The sequence below is a fragment of the Myotis myotis genome, unplaced genomic scaffold (assembly GCF_014108235.1).
Source record: "Myotis myotis isolate mMyoMyo1 unplaced genomic scaffold, mMyoMyo1.p scaffold_m19_p_3, whole genome shotgun sequence".
Lineage (NCBI taxonomy): Eukaryota > Metazoa > Chordata > Mammalia > Chiroptera > Vespertilionidae > Myotis > Myotis myotis.
In genome coordinates, this window is record NW_023416335.1 from 116,091,911 (window position 1) to 116,113,963 (window position 22,053).

Genomic DNA, 22,053 nt, shown 5'->3' on the forward strand with positions numbered 1-22,053 from the left:
GGCAGTTTGTTAGTGTTAGGCACACCTTCTCTAGGCCCCAACCCAGTCTTACTGCCTTCAAATCTTTAGGCACAGAGGTAGGGTGTGTGAATTACAAACACACTTATTTTGCACAACATTTAAGACCAGTTAGTAAGTGCTGGGCCAAAGTCTGATTCCACAATTCTAACCCGTGGGGAATTAGTTCAACTGTCCCCCAGTTTCGAAGGATATGTGACAATGAAAGAATGACTGATGAATGCAATCTCATCATATTAAATAAGTAAATTAGGTGATTGTTCAATTTTTCCACCACAGGGCTACTTTAAGATATCTGTGGGCCATGCTAATGAGATTTAGTTTATAAAATCTGATTCATGTTTGAAAAACTTACAGATGGCATCATTTAAGGCATCCCTTCCTTGCACAGCCACCATCCACTTTCTCTTCCCCGCCAGTCTGTGAACTCTGGAATGACCTTTCCCCTCTAAGCCAGCAGTTCTCAACCTTGGCTGCCTATCAGCACCGCTAGGGAGCTTTTAAAATACCAACACCCAGGTCACAACCCAGATAATTATCTGAATTTCTGGGGGTGAGACCCAAGTACCAATATTTTTAAAGCTGCTCAGGCAATTCCAATGTGCAACCAAAGTTGAAGCCACTGTTCTGAGGAAACACCTCATTTCTAAGAGCGCCAGCCTATTCCCATTTGGAGCAGTGGTTCTGCCACCATGTCCTTCTCCACCTTTTGGAATACACTGTCCCAGGACTCCATCCATCCCCTGGGTTCCATCACCCCGAGGAAACACCAGCATTGCTGCACTGCAGCTTTGCAGACCTCCACCCCAACCAGTAAAGTTGTACCATTTGGCTCTTTGCTGGATCAGCCCGTTCTGTTCCCCTGTCCCCATACAGTCAAGCTGCTGGTTGCTGCCTGGGGCTGCTTTCCCTCGATCACTCAGCCCTGAGTTGATCAGACACAACGAAGCCACACAGCTCACCCTCTGAGCGTTACACTTTAAAGTCCATCACAATAGAAACAAGTCCTCATGTTCATTAGCCACTCCAGTCAGTTAACTGATGGAAAAGAGTTAGATGAGTTGGTTACTAATTAAGAGCCTGTATGTATTCCACCTAGATCCTCTGAAATATGCTAATTCTCAGAGGCCCAGAGAGGCAAGGGAACAGTCTTAGCTTCCTGGGGAGGTGAAGCTGGCAAGAGCCCAACTGAAGATCAGGGACTGTTTCTTGGGAAAGAAACAGTGCCAAGAAAATTCACTCATTCAGGCAACATTTATACTGAGCACCTACTGCATAAAGCCCAGAGGACTAAAAACAGATGAAATGCCTGTGCTTGGAGCTTCCCTTTGGGTAAGTGAGGCAGTCAGTGAAGCAGTCAGATGCAAACTGTAGTGGGATTTGATAGAGAGACTGGGGAAGGGTGATAGATAAATACAGCTAACTAGGTGGAGGGCTGTAGCAGCAGGTGGGCTAGAGTGTTCTAGACAGAGGGGACAGCTGTGCAAAGACTGTCCAGGAGGAGGTTAGCAGGTTGATGTCTAGGACTGAAAGGCAACCAGCATCCCTGAGAGAACACACCAGGAGGAAGCATTCCCTAAGGGGAGGCCCCCATGGTAATACCAGGCAGAGACTCATAACCATTTTCCCAGAACAACGGGAAGACACACGTGCTCCCTGAAGATCTACACTCTGTTTGTTTATTTTAAAAGTTATTTTAAAATTATAGTTGACTAGAGGCCCAATGCACGAAATCTGTGCACAGAGGGGGCGGTTCCCTCAGCCTAGCCTGCACCCTCTCCAATTGGGGACCCCTTGGGGGATGTATGACTGCCGTTTAGGTCCCATCCCACAGGGACATCTCTTTTGCAATCTGGGACCTCTGGCTCCTAATTGTTCACCTGCTTGCCTGCCTGATTGCCCCTAACTGCCCCTGCCTGCATGCCTGATCACCCCTAACTGCCCTCCCCTGCCGGACTGGTTGCCCCCAACTGCCCTCCTCTGCTGGCCAATTTGGTTCTGATTGGTCAGTTTCTATGCCAGTCAGTATCAAAAGCTCTGCCTCCTAGGCAGCCATTGGCTCCCCACAGCACCCAGATTCGGTCCTGATTGGTCGGTTTCTATGCCAATCAATGTCAAAAGCTCTGCCTCCTAGGCAGCCATTGGTTCTTCACAGCACCCACATTTGGTTCTGATTGGTCGGTTTTTATGCCAGCCAGCGTCAGAAGCTCTGCCCCCTAGACAGCCATTGGTTCTTCACAGCACCCACATTTGGTTCGGATTGGTTGGTTCCTATGCCAGTCAGCATCTCCAGGCCTATCTCCAGGCCTGATCAGAGAGGCAGGGCCCAACAGTAGCCCAAGGAGGCCAGGAGAGAAAGAAAGGCCCAGCTGCTGGGGAAGCCCGGAAAGAAACAGGGAGAGAAAGAGAGAGGCAAGTACTGATGAACAGCTGCCACTGAGGCTGTGGATCAGACCCTGCCTCTCTCTCTGGGTCTCAGGCCCCTGGGCAGTCAGTGCTGGATCGCCAGGCTGCAGCGGGCAACCCAGAGCTGACTGAAGGATTTCCAGGTTGGTCAGTCTTCGGTTGGGATTGGTCATTACTACCCTGGGCTTTTATATATTAGGATATACAATATTCTATTAGTTTGAGGTGTGCAACATAGTGATTAATCATTTACATACCTTACTAGAGGTCCTATGCACAAAATTCATGCAAGAGTAGGCCTTTCTTCCCCCAGCTGCCAGCACTGGCTTCCCTCTGGCACCCAGGACTTGGGCTTCATTCCAGCCGCTGGGAGGCACCCGGACCCGGGCTTCCTTCTGGCCCTAGCTTCATCCAGAAAGATGTCTGGAATGACATTTGGTCTAGTTAGCATATTACCCTTTTATTAGGTGAAGTGAGTACCACAATAAGTCTAGTAACCATCTGGCACTGCATATAGTTATTACAATATTATTGACGATATTCCTTGTGCTGTACATTACATCCTTGTGACTTATTTTTTTTTTAATTAAATCTTTATTGTTCAGATTATTACATTTGTTCCTCTTTCCCCCCCCCATAACTCCCCTCCTCCCAGTTCCCGCCCCACCCACTGTCCTCATCCATAGGTGTACGATATTTGTCCAGTCTCTTCCCGCATCTCCCACACCCCTATCCCCCCCCAAGAATAGTCAGTCCATTCCCTTTCTATGTCCCTGATTCTATTATGATCACCAGATTATTTGTTCACTTGATTCTTAGATTCACTTGTTGATAGATGCATGTTTGTTGTTCATAATTTGTATCTTTACCTTTTTCTTCTTCTTCCTCTTCTTAAAGGATACCTTTCAGCATTTCATATAATACTGGTTTGGTGGTGATGAACTCCTTTAACTTTTCCTTATCTGTGAAGCTCTTTATCTGACCTTCAGTTCTAAATGATAGCTTTGCTGGATAAAGTAATCTTGGTTGTAGGTTCTTGCTATTCATCACTTTGAATATTTCTTGCCATTCCCTTCTGGCCTGCAAAGTTTCTGTTGAGAAATCAGCTGACAGTCGTATGGGTATTCCCGTGTAGGCAACTGAGTTTCTTTCTCTTGCTGCTTTTGGGATTCTCTCTTTGTCTTTTGCTCTTGGCATTTTAATTATGATGTGTCTTGGTGTGGTCCTCTTTGAATTCCTTTTGTTTGGGGTTCTCTGCGCTTCCTGGACCTGCAAGTCTATTTCTTTCACCAGGTGGGGGAAGTTTTCTGTCATTATTTATTCAAATAGGTTTTCAATATCTTGCTCTCTCTCATCTTCTGGCACCCCTATAATTCTGATGTTGGTACGCTTGAAGCTGTCCCAGAGGCTCCTTACACTATCTTCGTATTTTCGGATTCTTTTTTCATTTTGCTTTTCTGGTTGGGTGTTTTTTGCTTCTTCGCATTTCAAATCTTTGACTTGATTCTTGCGCTCCTCTGGTCTGCTGTTGGGTGTCTGTATAGTATTCTTTATTTCAGTCAGTGTATGCTTAATTTCTAGTTGGTTCTTTATCATAACATCAAGGGTCTCATTAGATTTCTTGTAGATCTCATTAAGTTTATCGGCAGCTTCTAGACAGTTCTTGAGAGACCTTAAAAGTGTGGTTCTGAACTCTATATCTTCCATTGACAGTTTTGTCCTGTTTCTTTGTCTCCGCATTTTTTATGCTTTCTTGGTGCACCCCCTAGTGGTCTTCATGCGCAGTCTTGTTGTATTTAAGCCTTGATTGTTGTAGTTAATACTAGGGGGATTTGACCTCCAGGCCAACTGGCTGTGAGAGTCAGCTGTGTCTGCAGTGGGAAAAGTTCTGTCCTCTGGGGAGGTGCTAATCTAGCCTTTGCCTGAGGCTATCTGGCAAATGGCTCTGTGCAGGGCTTGGGCGGGGCGGGTCACACGGGATCAAACAGGGTGGCGAGCAGTTATGGCTGCTCTCAGTTCCGTCCCTAGGGGCTCTGCCTCACAGAGTCCCAGCAACCGCTGCAAACCTCGGAGAGAAAGCTGCCTTCGAGTTCCGACCGAAGCCAGACAGTCCCGCTTCTCCCGTTTGAGTCTGGGTCCCTACAGACTTGCCCGGATCTGGAGCTCAGAGCGTGAGACTCCCTCCCGATTGAAAACAACAACCGCACCCTCCGCCGCCAGCCCGCTCTGCGCGCACTCCGCACCTGAGTATTTCACTTCAGCACTGCGCCTCCTCTGAGTCTGGGTATGATATTCTCTTTCCTCCTAGTTGTAGAATTTCCACTCAGCCAGCCTTCCTGTGGTTCTGGATGATGTCCATTCCGTCTTTTAGGTGTTCCCTTGAATTGGTTGTTGGAGGCAGCAATCTCCGGCGTTAACCTATGCCGCCATCTTGGTTGTCGGAAGTTTGTTTGATGGTGACTTATTTTATAACTGGGTATTTGTACCCCTTAATGCCCTCCCCCTTTTCTGCCCATCCCACTTCCCTTATGGTGACTGTAAGTTTGTTCTCTGTCAGCAGACCTACACTTGGAATGATGCCTGAGGCAAATGATGGGAGGGATTCAGAATCAGGAGGGTAAACCACTTGGCTGCCATTCTTAGTGATGGTGGCAGCAGTCTTGGCAGAAAAGGCTTTGGTTGCTCAATAGTCCTCATTGCCTGGACTAGGGTGGTACAGTGGAGACAAGCAGAAGAGAGAGGATTCCAGAAATGTTTAGGAGATGAAGTCAGTGAGGGTTTTCCCTCCCTCATACCTTCCTTCTGGGCCTCAGCATAGAGAAATCCTCTTCCAAAGGCAGACGCGTATTGAATTCCAACCATATGAATAGGGAGTTCTTTGTGATACACCCCAAGGGCTACCAAGTGATACATTTTTAGTATGAAGACATGTGAGAGTTATACGAGGAGTCACTCTCGGAGGTATACAAGATGTGCTTGTCCTATACATGCTTAAACTAAGGCCAGACCAGTGAGGACTAGCTTTGTTCCTTCTTCCACTGGGATGGTCCTAAACCTCCCAAACTCTGTCTATGGAAATCAAAGGAATGAGTACGCAAACCTGGCTGAGGCCAGAAGCAGCAGCAGGACCCTGGAGTGACTGTGACCTGGGGACTCACGTAGGAGGAGAGTGAACTAGCCAGGCAGTCATAGGGGAGGGAACACTACCAGGGTCATGAGGAGTGTGAAGAGGAGCCACAGGGGAGAGGGTTCTTCATGGCTTACACACTAAACAAGCATATGTACTGAGTGAGAGAGCCCAGGACCTGCATGACCCTGATCTTGAAAGCTAAACTCCTCAGTGTCTGCAGGTGAGCAAATCCAGATGGCAGAGCTGGATGCTAGGGTGAGGTCCAGGCCAATTTGGGGGTCCCTCAGTACTTTCCTTACTTAACTTTGTAGCAGGAGCAAAGATGCCATGTTTCAGCTGATGAAAAGACACACGTGACAGAAATGCATCTGGGTCATATCAGTCCATTAATCAGCTGGTCTAGGCAGGTGCTACATAAAGACAAGTATTGCCTAATTATACAATTTATTTCCAATGACATTTGTATTATAGCCTTCTGAGAGAGGTAGACAGAGAAATGAAATTCAAAAGTGGTAACCTGGGTTTAAAGCTATTTAGTCTCAGAGGCCAAGGATGTCTGGTCTTCTGGTTCCTTCTGGGAAGAAACATCAGATTTGGAGCCTTACAAACCACCATGGTTGGGTGTGAAGCTTCTGTGGGATTAGATCCATTTACCCAGCAGACCATTCTGAGACAGAGTGCAGGTAGGATGTGGGACTGGGATGCCCATGCTGGGGACAGGTTTCTTCCTGGGACAGCACAGTTGAAATATCAGGTCAGCTGAGTTGTGACAAAGCACCAAGGTTTTTTTTTATACTAAAGGCCCGTTGCATGAAATTCGTGCACTTGGTGGTTGTCCCTCAGCCTGGCCTGTGCCATCTCGCAGATCAGGAGCCCTCTGGGATGTCCAACTGACAGCTTAGGTCTGTGGGGAGTGGGCCTAAGCCGGCAGTCAGACATCCTTAGTGCTGCCGCTGTTGTGCTCACGAGCCGTGAGCCCAGCTTCAGGCTGAGCAGCACTCCCCCTGTGGAAGCACACTGACCAATGCAGGGGGCAGCTCTTGCATTGAGCGGGATTGGGCCAAAACTGGCTCTCTGACATCTCCCAAGGGGTCCTGGATTGTGAGAGGGTGCAGGCCAGGCCGAGGGATTCCACCGGTGCATGATGGGGGCCGGGGAAGGACAGGGGAGGTTGGCAAGCAGGGAAGGACTGCTGGAGGGCTCCAGGGTGTGGTCACGCTCAGTTCTGATCTGCTGGACCCCAGCAAGCTAACCTACTAGTCAGAGTGTCGTCCCCCTGGTGGTCAGTGTATGTCATAGCGACTGGTCGACCAGTCGACTATCTGCCCCCTGGTGGTCAGTGCATATAGGAGCGAGCAGTTGAGCGGCTTTAGCATATCATTAGCATATTACGCTTTGATTAGTTGAACGGATGACTGAACGACCAGACACTTAGCATATTAGGCTTTTATTATATGGGATTTCACTAGGAGCCCAGTGCATGAATCCGTGAACCTTGAAAGGAGCTGTGGGCTGTGAGGCTGCAGTGGGCACAGGGGCGGGTCTTGGCCCATCATTTGCTGACAGCGGCAGTTCTACCCACACCCACTGATGGCGCGGATCAATTGGGGCTGGTGCCAGCAGCTGGTGCGAGTGGCGGCTTCGGCACTGGCAGCAGGTGTGAGCACCGGGTGGGACCGTGGTGCGTGGGAGCAAAGAATTTTCAGTAACCACCAGAGCCTCGCCCAGATGACAGCGACCGGTGCCCCGCCTTGGTCTGGCACCCCTGCTCACCTGCTCCACCATCCCGCCACAGCCAATGCTCGCCATGTTCTGCGCTATGCTGCCTGCTGCCGATGCCCGCCATGTTCCGCATGCACCCCATGGTGGTCAGCGCACATCTTAGCCACTGGTTGTTCGGTTGTTCAGTTGTTCGGTTGTTTTGCTGTTCGGTCTATTTGCATATTAAGTTTATCTATCTATCTATCTATCTATCTATCTATCTATCTATATATAATATAAGTTTGATCATAATTAAAACTTTCATGTTGTTACAAAAGCAACAAAATCTTGACTTTGGTGTCTCAATTTACAAAGCTGCTTTCTTGTGCTTCCAATAATTTTATTTCATGTATTTCTGTCAGTTAAAAATAAATCACTTTTGGAAGCTAGGTCATCCATCCCTCATCACTGCAAGCTACCTTCAGGGCTACATTTATGTGGTGACAATATTTAGAGTTCACTCCTGTGGAAAGGACATGGAATCAAGTCAACAAGACATGATCCTTGTCTCCAGTATGTTCACAAGATTGGCCAAACACCAGCTATTTGCCTATTTCCTGTACCTCAATGAATGAACCAGTGGTGTTGAGAGGAGAGTAAGAAGATGTCCAGGATAAAGAAGCTTTCTGCCCCTGAGCATTCGCTGGACTTCTAAAGTGAACCCCCCAGTCCTGGGCCACACAGGCTCAAGCTGATGCTGCAAATGAGCACAGAATGGGTACATGAGAGCCATAGCTCCAGGCCAGGCTGACATGGTGGATGCTGGGCAGAGGAGAGCACTAGGTTTTACTTAGAGCCTGGATGAGAGCCCTTCATTCAAACCCCAGGGTCCTGGGCCAATAGTAGCAGTGTGCCTGAGTACACTCCCATCCCCACCCTGGCTGGAGGACCCCTCAAACCTCCCCCCTCACCCCCCGAATGGCAGTTCAGTCACCTCAACAATTGACCTAGAGATACCAGCCCTATCACCCGCCAGGGGGATCTCAACAAGAAAAGGTGTGGGTCCCTTTGGACACTGCACAGTGCAGCCCATCGCTATGGGGCTCACACTGGGAAGGCTTGCGTCAGTGTGACAAACCACGATGGCAGATGCAGGATTGCACAGGGTGAAAGCCAGTCTGTGGCGAAGGCAGGAGAGGGCTGCCTCCTCAGGCTGGCCCCAGGTAGTACCACCTGGCGCTATCTGTCTCCTGTGGGCCACCTGCCCGAGCTTGCATGTCTCAGGTCCTCACAGCCCACAATGGTAAAATCCAGTGACCTCTGCTTCCTCTTGGCCTCTGTGCATCACAGGAATTTCAACTCAGGTTGAAGCAGAGCTTGGAGAGCAAGGCAGAGGGAGTGTGGCTCCATTTACCTGTTACACCCATTTCTAACCCCGTCCTCAGTCTAGGCCCCATGCCCCCCAGATTACTATCTTTGTTACCATCTCATATAAATGTTCTGTCCTTGTCAATCAGGAAGTAGTTTGGCTGAAGCAGCCTCCCTCTGGGGCAGACACTGGCTCCTCTCACTTGCCGCAGGGTTATTGTCACCTCTCCCGCTGTGTCTCCAGCTCTCTCCCGATAGCAGTCCCTCTTAAGCTCATCACAAAGGAAAAGGGGACCCACGGCCATTACCTAAATGGCTTTTGGGTTGAAGACCTAGAAACTGTGGTGCTCCTGTTTCAGCTGTGGAACAGTTTGCTTCTAAGCTGTTTGTGTAATAGGGAGAATGTGTGTGGGTGTGTTTTTACCATAGTAAACTGGTGTGTTTTTATGCCACACAGATTGAATGTTTTTCTGTAGCTCTTCACCTGTTGCATCATTGAGATGTATTGGCAGTGGGGGAGAGGAAGGTGGATACCATCTTGAAGAAAGAAATCATTATGCATGTTGAGTCTCCAAATAGTGATTCTGCAGTCCATAAAGAAGCAGTAGCCTTGCCCTAGCCAGTGTGGCTTAGGTGGTTGAGCATCATTTCATACACTGGGAGGTCACTGGTTCAATTCCTGATCAGGACACATGCCTGGGCTGTGGACTCGATCTCCAGTAGGGGGCGTGCAGGAGGCAGCCGATCAATGTTTTTCTCTCTCATCAATGTTTCTATCCCTGTCTCTCTCTCTAAAATAAATAAAAAAAAATTTTTTAAAGAAAGAGAAACAGTAGTCTTGAGAGCCAGATTTCATTGAAGCAGAGAAGTTTTCAATGCAAAAGCTTCCATTTCTATGACAAGAACAAGCTTTGGCTGTGTCAGCATGGAGAATTACCCTACGAAAGCCTGTAGAGGAAAAGCAGGATGTGATCGCAGGGGCAAAAATCCCTTCTGGTAGTGAAAGATGCTTAGAGAAGTTTGAAAGGATCATTTTTGGAAAAAGATGTGGCTTGGGTCTCTGAGAAGGACTGGGTAAAAGGAGCTAGACAATAAACACCTCAACAGACACCCCAGAAAAGTGGAGAAAGCCCAATAGCACAGGCTGATTGTGCCAGTGGTACCCCAGCAGGGGAGCATTAGATAAAGGAGTCTCAGACAGGACCCCACACAGATTATACCCATAAGGAGAGGGACCTGCTAGTTCCCATGCTTTCCAGAAAGAGGGGAGAGAAGTAGGGGTCTGAAGAAGAGGCTTCGAGTTGTGCAAAGGAGGCTGTGGGTGTGGAGCCCCAGGCTGGTCTGCAGCTCTGAATGCCAGCCCTCCCCTCAAAGGCCGAGTGGCCCAGCCCCCCCTATGCAGGCCAGAGGTCCGGGAACCAGGCAGCCAGGACTCAGAGCTGGGACTGATTGGCTGTTGAAATGGAAAAGATGGTTCTGAACCAGAAAAGACTAAGAGTGTTCAAGGGCAAGTTGAATGCCTCTCACTCCTGCCCCCCGCTCCATAGACATGTGGATTGCCGGGGTCCAACCCCAGCAGGTTCAGGGGTCCCCAAAGGTGTGGACGGAGTCGGCGAAGAAGGAAGGACATGGAGACAGTGTTCAGTTGATCAGCAGCCTAGCCAGGATCTCCAGCCAGGATCTCAAGCCAGGATCTCCAGCCAAGTTCTGGTCTGGATCTCCAGAGAGGTTCTGCTTAGGATCTCCATCCAGGTTCTGTCCAGGTTCTCCAGGTTCTCCAGCCAGGTTCTGTAGCCATGTTCCCTCGCTAGGTTCTCCAGCCAGGTTCTGTCCAGGTTCTCCAGCCAGGTTCAGTCACCAGGTTCTAGTCAGGTTCTCTTGCCAATTTCTGTAGTCAGGTTCAGTCCAGGATCTTTTGCCATGTTCTCTCAATCTAAGTTCTGTGTTCTAAGTTCTGTGTTCTAAGTTCTGTGTTCTAAGTTCTGTGTCTTGCTGTCTTGTTACATCTGTATTTATACCAGTTGATTCAATCCTATCAATCTCTATTACAAAGGTTAGGGCATTTCTTATCTCCATTCCAGGGAGTAAAGATTATGTAGCTTAAGCATGATTGTTTGTAGTTAAAGTGATTAATTACCCGCCTGGCACTTAGTTGAGGGGTTTTATTCCCTCCCTAACTTCAGGGGAAAATCCCTACCTGGGGAAACAACCTTTCTCAGAGACCTTGGTTAAAACACATAGTGCCAAGAAGGTGAGCAAACATATTAAGAACAGTATGCCATATATGCCAGGTCCTTTGAAACAGCAAGGATGGACCGGCTCCCTGCAGTGGATGAGCCCAGTGTCCATCCTGATCATGCTAACGACAAAAGCTAACAGTCCCTGCACGCTGACCACTGACCTGGGCCCCCGCTGGAGGCCAGCCCCCCAAGCAGCTCTGCTTCACCACATGCCTTCCCTTCCTCCACTTGGGAGCCCCCCCTGGAGCTCAGTCACCTTCCCAGGCTGGAAGGGGCAGGGGCCACGGCCTGGAAACATGACGAGGGTTTGAAAAGGACCAGCCTTGAGGAGCACATGGGTGGGGCATAGGGGGAGGTTTTGGGGCCCCCCTGTACCCCTTTACAGCTCTTGCTGTAAAGTGAGGAACTTTCTGGGCTTCAGCTGGCTTATCTAAAAGCAAGAGTGGGTGGCTCCAAGCCCACCTCACCATGGAGCCTTCGAAACCTAACTTCCCCCAAAGCTGCTCCTCCCAGATCCCTGAGCCCTAGGCTAGGACGCTCCACCTGAGCCGTGTTCCCCCTGGTCCCAGCTCCTGTTCTGAACAGTCTCATGTACATGTCTTGACTCCTTGAAGCACTTACTGTGGACCCAGCCGGCTTGTTTTCGGTGCTCTGCAGGCAGGAAACTGAGGCCAGCTAACCAGGAAGTGACCAAGTCACTTCCACAGGCTGCAAAGCCAGGTCCTGTCTGGCCTCTGTGCCCACACAGCTTCCTCTGTATATTGAAAGTCCTGTTCACAAGCCTCTGGTGTCTCATCCCTTCTTCACAGGCACTGCCTGTCTTCATGCCTGGCCCTGCTTTCTATGGTGAGCTCCAGGCAGGAGGCGCTGTGGCTGGTGCGTTCTCACCATCCATTCGAGGCCTAGAATGGTGTCTGGCCAGAGCTGGACTCATAAATCTTTGTAGAACAGATGATGGGGTTCAGGGACTTTATTTTCTGAGATAGTGTCTAAGATCTAAAGTATTGTTGGGATAGAAGGGGACTGTGGAGAGTACCTCCCCCACAGAGCACTGCTCCCATCAGGGAAGGCAGAGTACTTGACGCTTCCACCTGAGATGCCAGTTTCTTCTGGCGTCTCAGTGCTCAAACCTGCTGAACGTGAATTTCTTCCCATCGTGGCTCATTCTAGGCAAAAGAATATGTTTCTGCCTTTTTGCCAAAATGATCTTTTAAATGCATTTCTAAGAAACCCTAGATTCCAGCTCAGCTGACCTACTTCTGCCAACTTAGCACTTTATCTCAGGGCTCCTCAGGCAGAATAGACATGGTCTCCTTCCTTTCTTCTTGTTCTCTCTCCCTGCCCCACTTCTCCTTCCTTCCTTCCTTCCTTCCTTCCTTCCTTCCTTCCTTCCTTCCTTCTTCCTTCCTTCCCAAAGTAGCCAATGAGTATCCTGTATAATAAAAGCCTAATATGCTAAGTGTCTGGTCATCCAGTCATCTGTTCAACCAATCAAAGTGTAATATGCTAATGATATTCTAAGGCCACTCAACTCACTATGACGGGCACTGACCACCAGGGGGTAGACACTCCGACCAGTAGGTTAGCTTGCTGCTGGGATCCGGACTGAGCGAGATGGGCTGGACATGCCCTGGAGCCCTCCCGCAGTCCCTCCCCAGCTGGCTAGCCTTCCGTGTCCCTCCCTGCCCCGTGCATCGGTGGGTTCCCTTGGCCTGGCCTGCACCCTCCCACAATATGGGGCCCCTCAGGGGATGTTGGAGAGTCAGTTTCGGCCAATGGTGCACCCATTCATGCATGGGGTCTCTAGTACTTAAATAATTAAGCATACAGGAAGGCACAAACAAAATGAAATGTAAATAAATCTCTCCTTATAATTCCATCTCTGGACTCATTCGTGGCAAGCTGAGTCGTTTTCTCTCTTTTTCTAAAGCTTTTATGGTGAATACTTATCACTGTTTCTTATTTTTCTGGGCAGATGGTTCATAGCCCGAGAAACAGTGTCTGTGGACAATCTGCTCAGAAAGATAGGGAATGTAGCCTTCTGTGCCCATTACCTTCTCCTATGCATCCTTTCCTTCCCAAATGACTTTTAAAAATAGGCATAAACCCCAATTTCCTGATTCATCCACCTTAGATTGTATCTCCATGTTCCCAGCCTTAAAGATTAAGTGCATAAATAAAAGTGTTACTGAATCTCTAGAGAAGGAAATAAAAATTTTTTTTAATATATTTTATTGATTTTCCACAGAGAGGAAGGGAGAGGGATAGAGAGTTAGAAACATCGATAAGAGAGAAACATCGATCAGCTGCCTCTTGCACACCCCCTACTGGGGATGTGCCGGCAACCAAGGTACATGCCCTTGACCAGAATCGAACCTGGGACCTTTCAGTCCGCAGGCCGACACTTTATCCACTGAGCCAAACCGGTTAGGGCAGGAAATAAAAATTTTAATCATCATGATCTTGCCTTTGAAAAGAGAATCACCCCAGATTCGAGTTAGAATGGTTTCCTTCTATCCATGTCTAACTCAGTGACTATTGGTTACTTTTCCCATGTCATTCTCCTTCTTTAGTTCCTCTTTCTATTTTGCTGGTATGCACCCAGGAATAATTTTGTTTAAAGTTTGTAAAAATGCACACTTTTTTCTGAGTTATTGCATACCCCTAAATGTCTTTCTTTTGCTCCTGTTTGTTTGACAATTTCTTCTTATTTTTTACCTCTTTTTGTGGTAATTATTGAGACATAATTTGCATAAAACAGGATAAATTTTTATTTGTAACTACCACCCATATTAAGATACAGAACAATTCCATCACCTAAAAAGTTCCCTTCGGGGTCAGAGCTACTGCCTCAGCAACTCAGGCAACAACTGTGTTTCTGTCACCACAGATTAGTTTTGCCTGCTCTAGAAGGTCCTAAAATGGAATAATTTCATTCCTACTCCACATATGCCTTCTTTCATTCAACATATTAACAATGAAATTATTCTTTGTTGTTGTATATGTCAATAGTTTGTGCTTTTAGAACTGCTGTGTAGTAAGGAGTTTATCCATTTTCTTGTTGCTAGACATTTGGGTTGTTTCCAAGTTGTGGCTATTACAAACGAGTCTGCTTTAAACAGTCTTGTAAATGGCTTTTTGTGACCATCTCTTGCACGTGTATAATCTGAGGGGTCCCGGATTGCGATACATCAATTTTTGAAAAGTGGTTGAACTATTCATAGTTCTTATGATTCACTTCATCAACGCTTGTTATTGTCAGTCCTGTGATATTAGTCATCCTAGTGAGTATCTCATTGTGGGTTTAATTTGCTTTTCTCTGGTAAGTAATAATGTTGAATATCTAATCATATGTTTGGTGGCCACTCAGATATTCTCTGATTGATAATTTGACTGGAGATATAATTTCAGGTTTGAAATAACTTTCAGCACATGGGAGGAATTGCATTGTCATCATTGATGAGAAGACTGTGAACAATTTTATTCTTGTTTTTATGTAAGCCACTTCCTTTCACTCCTCTGGAAGTTTTCAAACAAACTATTGTTGCAGTCCTTTAGTTTTAGGTTAGGTTTTTGTTTTGTTTTTCCCCCAATAAAAATCGCTGGCTTCTCGGTGGTTCCTTTCAATGTGAAAATGCCAGTATTTCTTCAGCTAAAGAAATGTTCTCTCTTAGTTACTCTTTCCTCACCTCCACTTTCTCCAGTGGCGATGTCCATTAGACATAGGTTGGATTGCCTGGATTTATTGTTTTCCTTCATATTTTATTTCAGGTTTTATTTTTTTACCTTAAGTCCTGGGAGACTTCCTTGACTTTGTGTGTCATAATCACCAAGCCAAATGAACCTTCGTCTTCCAACGGACCCTCAGAGCAGTGGTTCTCAACCTTCCTAATGCCATGACCCATTAATACAGTTCCTCATGCTGTGGTGACCCCCCAATTTCATTGTTACAAATTGAACATAATTAAAGCATAGTGATTAATCACAAAAACAATATGTAATTATATATGTGTTTTCCGATGGTCTTAGGCGACCCCTGTGAAAGGGTCATTCGACCCCCAAAGGGGTCGCGACCCACAGGTTGAGAACTGCTGCCTTAGAGGCTGAATCTATGGTTCTTTGTGGGCCAAATCATCATGGGATTAAAAAGGCTTATCACACTCCACTTTCTCTTCATAGATGACAAAACAAACAACAAAGCCTAGAAAAGGGGTTAGCAGCTTAGTGAAGGTCATCCAATCATGAGTAGCAGAGTCAGGGCTGGATCACCCAATTAATTTTCCATTATGTCATGCAGAATGACCCCAGTGGGGAGACAACTTTAACAGGGGTCCTTTATGGTCCCACTAGATGCATCATCTAGTCATGACCTATTTTTCTCAGAGACCCTCTCCCAGCATCTGGGGCCTCTGCCATCTCTTTCCTCCCATGTCACCCTGGAGCATGAGTCTGTTCCATGTGTTCCAACGCCTACATGGATGAATAGGCATGTTGGCTTATTCTTGGACACTTCTGCTTACATGTCTTCTCTTCCCAGTGAAGCTCCTTGAAGGTAGAGACTCTCACATTCTTCTTCTGGTTCCTCCATAGCGTAGCACTGGCTCACGAAGGGGCACCTGATATATTCGGGACTCGCTGAGCCCCTGCAGGTGGGAATATATCTTATTTATCTCTGTAATACCAGCCAGCCCAGAGGAATGCCTGGGGCATAGCAGGCATCTCATGTATCTTTATTGCTAGAGAGAATTTCCCATCAATCTGAACCAGAAAATCATACACATACTGTTTTTCTTCAATGGCTTTGGGATCAGGAAGATCCTTCTCTTATTATCTCTGAATCTTTAAGCAACTTACATAACAGTCTGACCCTCATATGCAGTAGGTCATTTCCATGGGGCCTGGGGTGAGGAGAGTGGTAGGGAGAGATTTCCACTGTGTGTGGTTATTGCAAGCATAAAATGAGATCAAGAAATAGAATGTCTGTCAATTGTAGGTCATAGCAAAAAAAGCCCAGGGCCCTTCCCCTTTCCCCTTCCTCACCCATAGGCACCATTAGCCATCAGTCACCCTCTCCCTCAGCCCCTTACATGTGGGTTATAAGAAAAGGCTTTGCCATCAATCAAATGAAAATGTCTTTAATGGTCAATCTACAGAGCTTTGCTGAAAGAAAGGTTGCTGAAATTTAGGACCTTTCATTTTCTTCTTAATGAACTACTTGGACTAGAGGGAGTGATAAATATAGCCTTTCTCATAGGTTTGAATCAACCAGCTACAGAAAGAATTTTAGAAACTCACTCTAATTAAGCATTTACACAGGCTATGCTCAATAATCATTCAGGTCTTTCCCTTTCCAATAAGCTGCAGCTTTTATTTCTGCAGGGCACAAGGCTTCAGGACCCGTCATTCTATTTGAAAAATGGAATCTAGTCTTTGCCCTGTTCAGGGCCCCGTGTTCACTCTTTGCCCCAGGAACTGGCACTGGTCAGTCCTCTGGCGAACTCAGTCACCCAACCCTGTGCTCTCCTTGCAGGGGACCCCAGGAGCATAAAAGGCAACCCAGAAATGCAGGCTGGGCTGCAAAACTACATTTTTATGTTTCTAACAAGAACAGGAACCCATTAGTTGCAGCTTCTGATGGAGGCTGGAAGGAGGTGTGAACAGGGGTGGAGATGGGTCCTTTTATTTATAATTCTCTTCAGTTAAAAGGCAGGTGGGAGTTTCTAAAATGACACATGCAGATTCAACCAAGAAAGATTTTCTGAGCACCACCAGAAATCTCTGTCACCTCACCCTCACATCCTCTACAGTGAATGCTCCAAGCTTCCTCAGCCCCTCTTGCCCCACCCTGCTCCCACCCTCAGTGGAGGTCCTCACCTCCTGGTTCGTAGAAAAGACAGTGAGGGGTCTCAAAGCTTTGATCCCCAAGTGGAGCAGCTTTCTCCCCTTTCTCCTTCTTCCATGGGAGATGTGGATTCTCTCCTAGGAAGACTAGTTTCCCCTCCTGCCTCTGGTTCTGGTCCTTTGCACTTTCTCAGGGACCTGGGGTCTTTGCTTAGCCCCCTCCCCCCACCACTTCCCCTCCTTTACCTCCCACTGTATCTCAGTACCACAGAGTGTTGAACATGTGGAATCCCCTCACTCCCACCCTGTCCAGCCACCAGCCTAGCCCTTAGCCTGCCCTTCCCAGGAAGACTTCTAGAAGGAAATGCCCACAGGCCCTTCAGCCTGTGTGTGCTGCCCGGGGAATTAGCACTTTCTGAAAGTGGACTTCCAACAGCCTCATGCCTGATTCTGAAAGGTGACTTTACAGAGGGCTTGAGTGACAACCGAATGCATAGCCAATGGCTTATAGCACTTAAACTGAATCAGTTAGGTCCTTTCACTACCTCAGATTCTATTGCACTTGTACTATAGTTACTTATTTATTATCTGCCTGCCTGTCTTCCCTTCACGGTGAGCGTGAGCCCATAGGTGGGGATTGGTGTGGCCTTGCAGCAGGTGTAGCTCTGGGCCTGGAGCAGTGTCCAGCACCTGTGGGTTCTTTCCCAATAAACATCTATTTTCATCTATAGGTCCCTCAGCCTAGCCTGCAGGGATTGGGCTGAAACCAGCTCTCTGACATCCCCTGAGGGGGCCCGGATTGTGAGAGGGTGCAGACCAGGCTGAGGGACCCCACCGGTGCATGAATCCATGCACTGGGCCTCTAGTAAAAATCATAAAATCTCTGAACTCAGATATCAATGGCCCAATAATTGAGAGGCCACTTTCATTTCCCATGATCCAATCCAGGGCATATGAATGGTGGGGGGAACGTAGGACATTCAGGAGGAGATGCAGACCCCGACCCCAGACAAGGCTTCAGAGGTACAGGAACATAAATATCTTTAAGAGTCACAGGCTTTAAGATCACCCTGAGAGAGTAAGAAGTACGAGACCAAAGAAAACCTTCATAGACATTGATACTTAAGAGGTAAACAGAGAAAAAGAAACCCAGGAAAGGTTTCCAAAAGTGGGCAGAGCGGTGGCAGAAAACTAGAAGGGAGAGGCATCCCAGAAACCATGGGAAGAAATCATTCCCAAGGGAGGAAGTGTCACAGGGCCAGCAAGCGGCTGAGAGACAGTATCTAACAGGCAGAAGAAAAGATGAAAACCACTGAGAAACTTAAGGGGAGCAACAGGAGAGCGGTTGTAGTGTTGAGAAGAAAATTATTCAAGAACGATGGTAGCTGTGACATTAGTGCCCTTTGGAAACAGAGCCATAGTCTCAGAGAGGTAAGTGGTACCTCTTTCCCAAGACAAGATTCTCCTACCACCACTTACAGGAGTGCATTTCTTAACGATTTCAATTGTCCAAAGAATGCTTCTGTGCAAGAGCCTGGGACCCTCATTCCATCCCTGGTGCGAGAAGAGGTTAGAGAGAACCAGGGCCTCCTTTAACATCTGGGACCTGCAATTCTCCGGGAATGGGGACCCCATTAAAAAACGCCCTTCATTAAGATCAGTCAAGCGCAGCAGTGTGTGTTTGAGGGAAATGAGTGCAAGTGCCGAGAGCGAGAGAAAGGATTCATGTGGGTTTGGGGCAGGCAAGGTCTCCCACATGAGAGCCGTCCATGAGTGTGGTTCCCACGGAGCAGGGGAGCAAGTCCAGCCTGAATGTTAGTGTCAGAGGAAACCCTCAGGTCCAACCAAAGGCTCCATCTTTGTGGTTTCACCTGTGCACACCCCACTTGGAGGCTCCTATTTCCACACACCATGACAAAAGAAATTCACTCAGTAAGGATTCTGGGCTGACAAGTGCCAGGCAAACATTGATTCCCGATTTTATAGTGGGGGGTTGGGAGAATCAATTTCTTGGCCAAGAGCCACTTCCTGTTGTGGTGAGCTAGAAGCAGTGGCAATTCCATCAGGCAAGTCACAGCCCGCTACCCTGGGGAGCGCAGCGGCCCTCTTGGCTGCCTCTGCAGGGGGAACTAAAAGGGGAAAGAAACTCAGATATATAAAGGGTGTTATTTGTCCCAGATGAGCGCAGCTGTGTTTCAGCAGAAGATAAATTCTCCCTCCAGGACCTCAGTCTGCATCAGCCTGCTGACTCCTTAATGGGCCCTCACTTGGCATCCTCATCCTTTCCCTTTCTGCTAACACCCCCCCATAAAAAGGGGGGCCCTCATAACCCATATTTTTTGATATGCAGATGTGAATCACTGCAAATAATGTCACCTAACCCTTTCCCTGGGAGACTAAACTCTGATTTTAAGCAGATGAAGTCACTCTGAGTCACACTTCAGAAGGTTTCAGAGTAAGTCTAATTTTCTCAAGACAAAACAATAAAAGAAAGTCCCATATTGGGAAGAATCCCATCTTTAGGGGATCCAGGACATCTGTCACTTGGTCTCCTAATCTCTGGTCACATCCTGCTCAGGAGAACAATTCCTTAGATGTCCCTCCTTTTTAAAAGAATGTCACCGTCTGTTTAGTACAGTGGCTGTGAACACTGGACTGGAATTTGCTGGCCAGACTTAGAATTAGGTCATTGGGAGAGAAACAGAGTAATTTATGTAAATGAGCATGTAGCAATATGCAGAAAAATGACCATACATTTCCCCAAATTTTCTGAAAAATAATATCTTATAAGCTTCTCAATATGACTTCAGCAGTTTGGCAGATATATTTAGATCATATCAAATAAAATATATTAAATCCCTAATATGTGCTAGATGTGGTTTCATAATTAATTTCATTTAATCTGTGCAAAGATAGGCATTGCCCTCGTTTGCAGGTGATGTGTTGGAGGGTAAGTGGCTGATCTGAGGGCAGGTGGAGGTTGGTTCTGGGGTTTCCTGTCCTGTGTTCTCCTACCTGTATACACCTCTGCACAAATGCCTCCTTGACCAGCAAAGAGGAGAGCTTTGTTTTGGCAAGAAGCAGTTTTGTCATGTGATATTGTTCTAGAAGCTCAATCAATGAAACATGAAAGTTGACTTGATGGTTGAGTTGGGTGGGGGTGCAATCTTTTCAATCTCTCCTCTGCCTCTTCCTACCTCTTTTTTTTTTTTTTTTTTTTAAATCTTCACCGGAGGATATTTTTCCATTGAAATTTAGAGAGGGTGAAAGGCAGGGAGGAGAAAAGAGAGAGAAACATCGATGTGAGAGAAACACATCAGTTGGTTGCCTCCCGCATGCGCCTCAACCAGCATTCGAGCCTGCAACCAAGTTACCGCGCCCTTGACTGTTAATGAAACCCGAGACCCTTGGGTCCGAGGGCCGATGCTCTAACCACTTAGCAAAACTGGCTAGGGCTCTTCCTACCTCTTGAATGGTCCCTGGGCCCTTTGATTCTGCTTAAAACCATTGCCCTTCAGCAACCTTTTAGGCTACTTGTTTTGTGTCTTTTGGGAGAACTCCTCCAGAGTTCAAGCCCTCACTTTAATCTTCCTAGTGCAAAACGCTGTGCTAAATCTGCCAACTTCCACCAGGTGGATGACAACTCAGGTGGTTCTTAGAGCTGCCTGTTCTGTGGTGTTGGGGAAAGGTGTGATGTCAGAGAAATGGTCCTGAGTTCCCCTGTAACTATTTAAATGCAGCAGACCCTCCTACTCACCTCCCTGTGGATTAAGTCCTCAAATGGCACCCTTAAGAATCACTGCAGACATCTAAGATATGGTAATGGTGTTGTGGCTGGATCAAATAAAAGAGCTTGAATCTCTTGTACTTATGGATGTAGTGATAAAATTATTACTTCAACATTATCCAGGGAAGGAGTATAGGTGGGATAATAAATGAAATATTGATTTTATTGAAGCTGGGTAATGGATATTTAAGAGTTTGTTTTACCATTTTTTCTACTTAGGGTAGATTCAAAATTTTCCAAAAGTTAAAGATGACAGATAGATAGATAGATAGACATATAGATAGACGCAGGCGAAAAATAAAAGTAAAAAATGGGTACAGGGTACAGGCAAAAAAACGAAAACAAAACATTAGGTCCTTGTCCTAGAACCACCCTCTTTCCCTTGCTCAACTTAATGTTCGTTTGCTTCTTTCTTGCTAGTTCCTTTTCTAGAGTGGATGAAGCCTTTGGACCTGCCTCTCTGATTTGTCAACTAGGAGTCTGCCTCAACTCACAGCTTTGCCTGCACCTTTTATGTTGCCCCTCCCACAGCTTAGATTGCAATATGTTTCTCCACAAAGTTTTGTGGAAGAACCTTCACCCACTCAGTTCACCATGGGAAATGTAAACAATTAAAATTTATCTCCAGAGTTCAGATGCTTTTATGATCTCCCATTTTACAGATGAGAAAGCAAAAGCAAGCCACATAGCTAGAAAGGGGTAGAACCATGCCTGTGAACTCAAGCAATTTGATTCTAGAAATGGCCTATCCACCACTGCAGCATGTAGAGGCTATACTTGACAATTATAAACACTCAAGTCCACCAGGAGGTGACTCCACAAAACCAAGAGAGCAATTGTCATTGCTTTTTTTTAATATTAAAGAAAATTAAAAATTTGATAAAGTAATTCACAATCCTATCATTTTAACAAAATAATTGTTTTTTTCTTTCTACAGATATTTTATTTGATTATATTTATACTAACAAATAAAATAAAGCACATTTTTTTATGTTCTGATTTTTAAATATTTTATCACAAGTACTTATTTGCATTACTTTTCTTCATAATATTATTCCAAATATGTTATAGTTTTATTGTAAGTCCTTCTCTTTTTGGAACTTTTGTTGGCCCCAATTTTATGCTGTTTGAAATAGTCTGGTAATAAATGCCTTGAAGCACATAGCTGTTTCTTCTTTCTAATTTTTTTCTTGTATAAATTTCCAGAGATAAGATTATTGGAAAAAAGTTGAGTAATCTATAGCTCTTGAGACCTACTGCCCACTGGATTTCAACTTGATGGTACTATTTTTATATTCTGTAGTATTTTTGCTATATTCTCTCAAGCACTGAACATGAAAAAATATTTTCTTTTCTATTTTATACACAAAAATATGAAGTTGGTTTATTTTATTTCTAGTAAGTGGAATATGAGGATGGGGGCTGCAGTCCTGTTACTTTAGTGTAGCTTGGGGGCTCACATCCCTCGGACACACTAATGCGCACACAAACACACAAAGAGAAGCTACGCCCCACCTCGTTAGTGCCACCAACACACACAGCGGCTCAGGCTCACGGCCTCG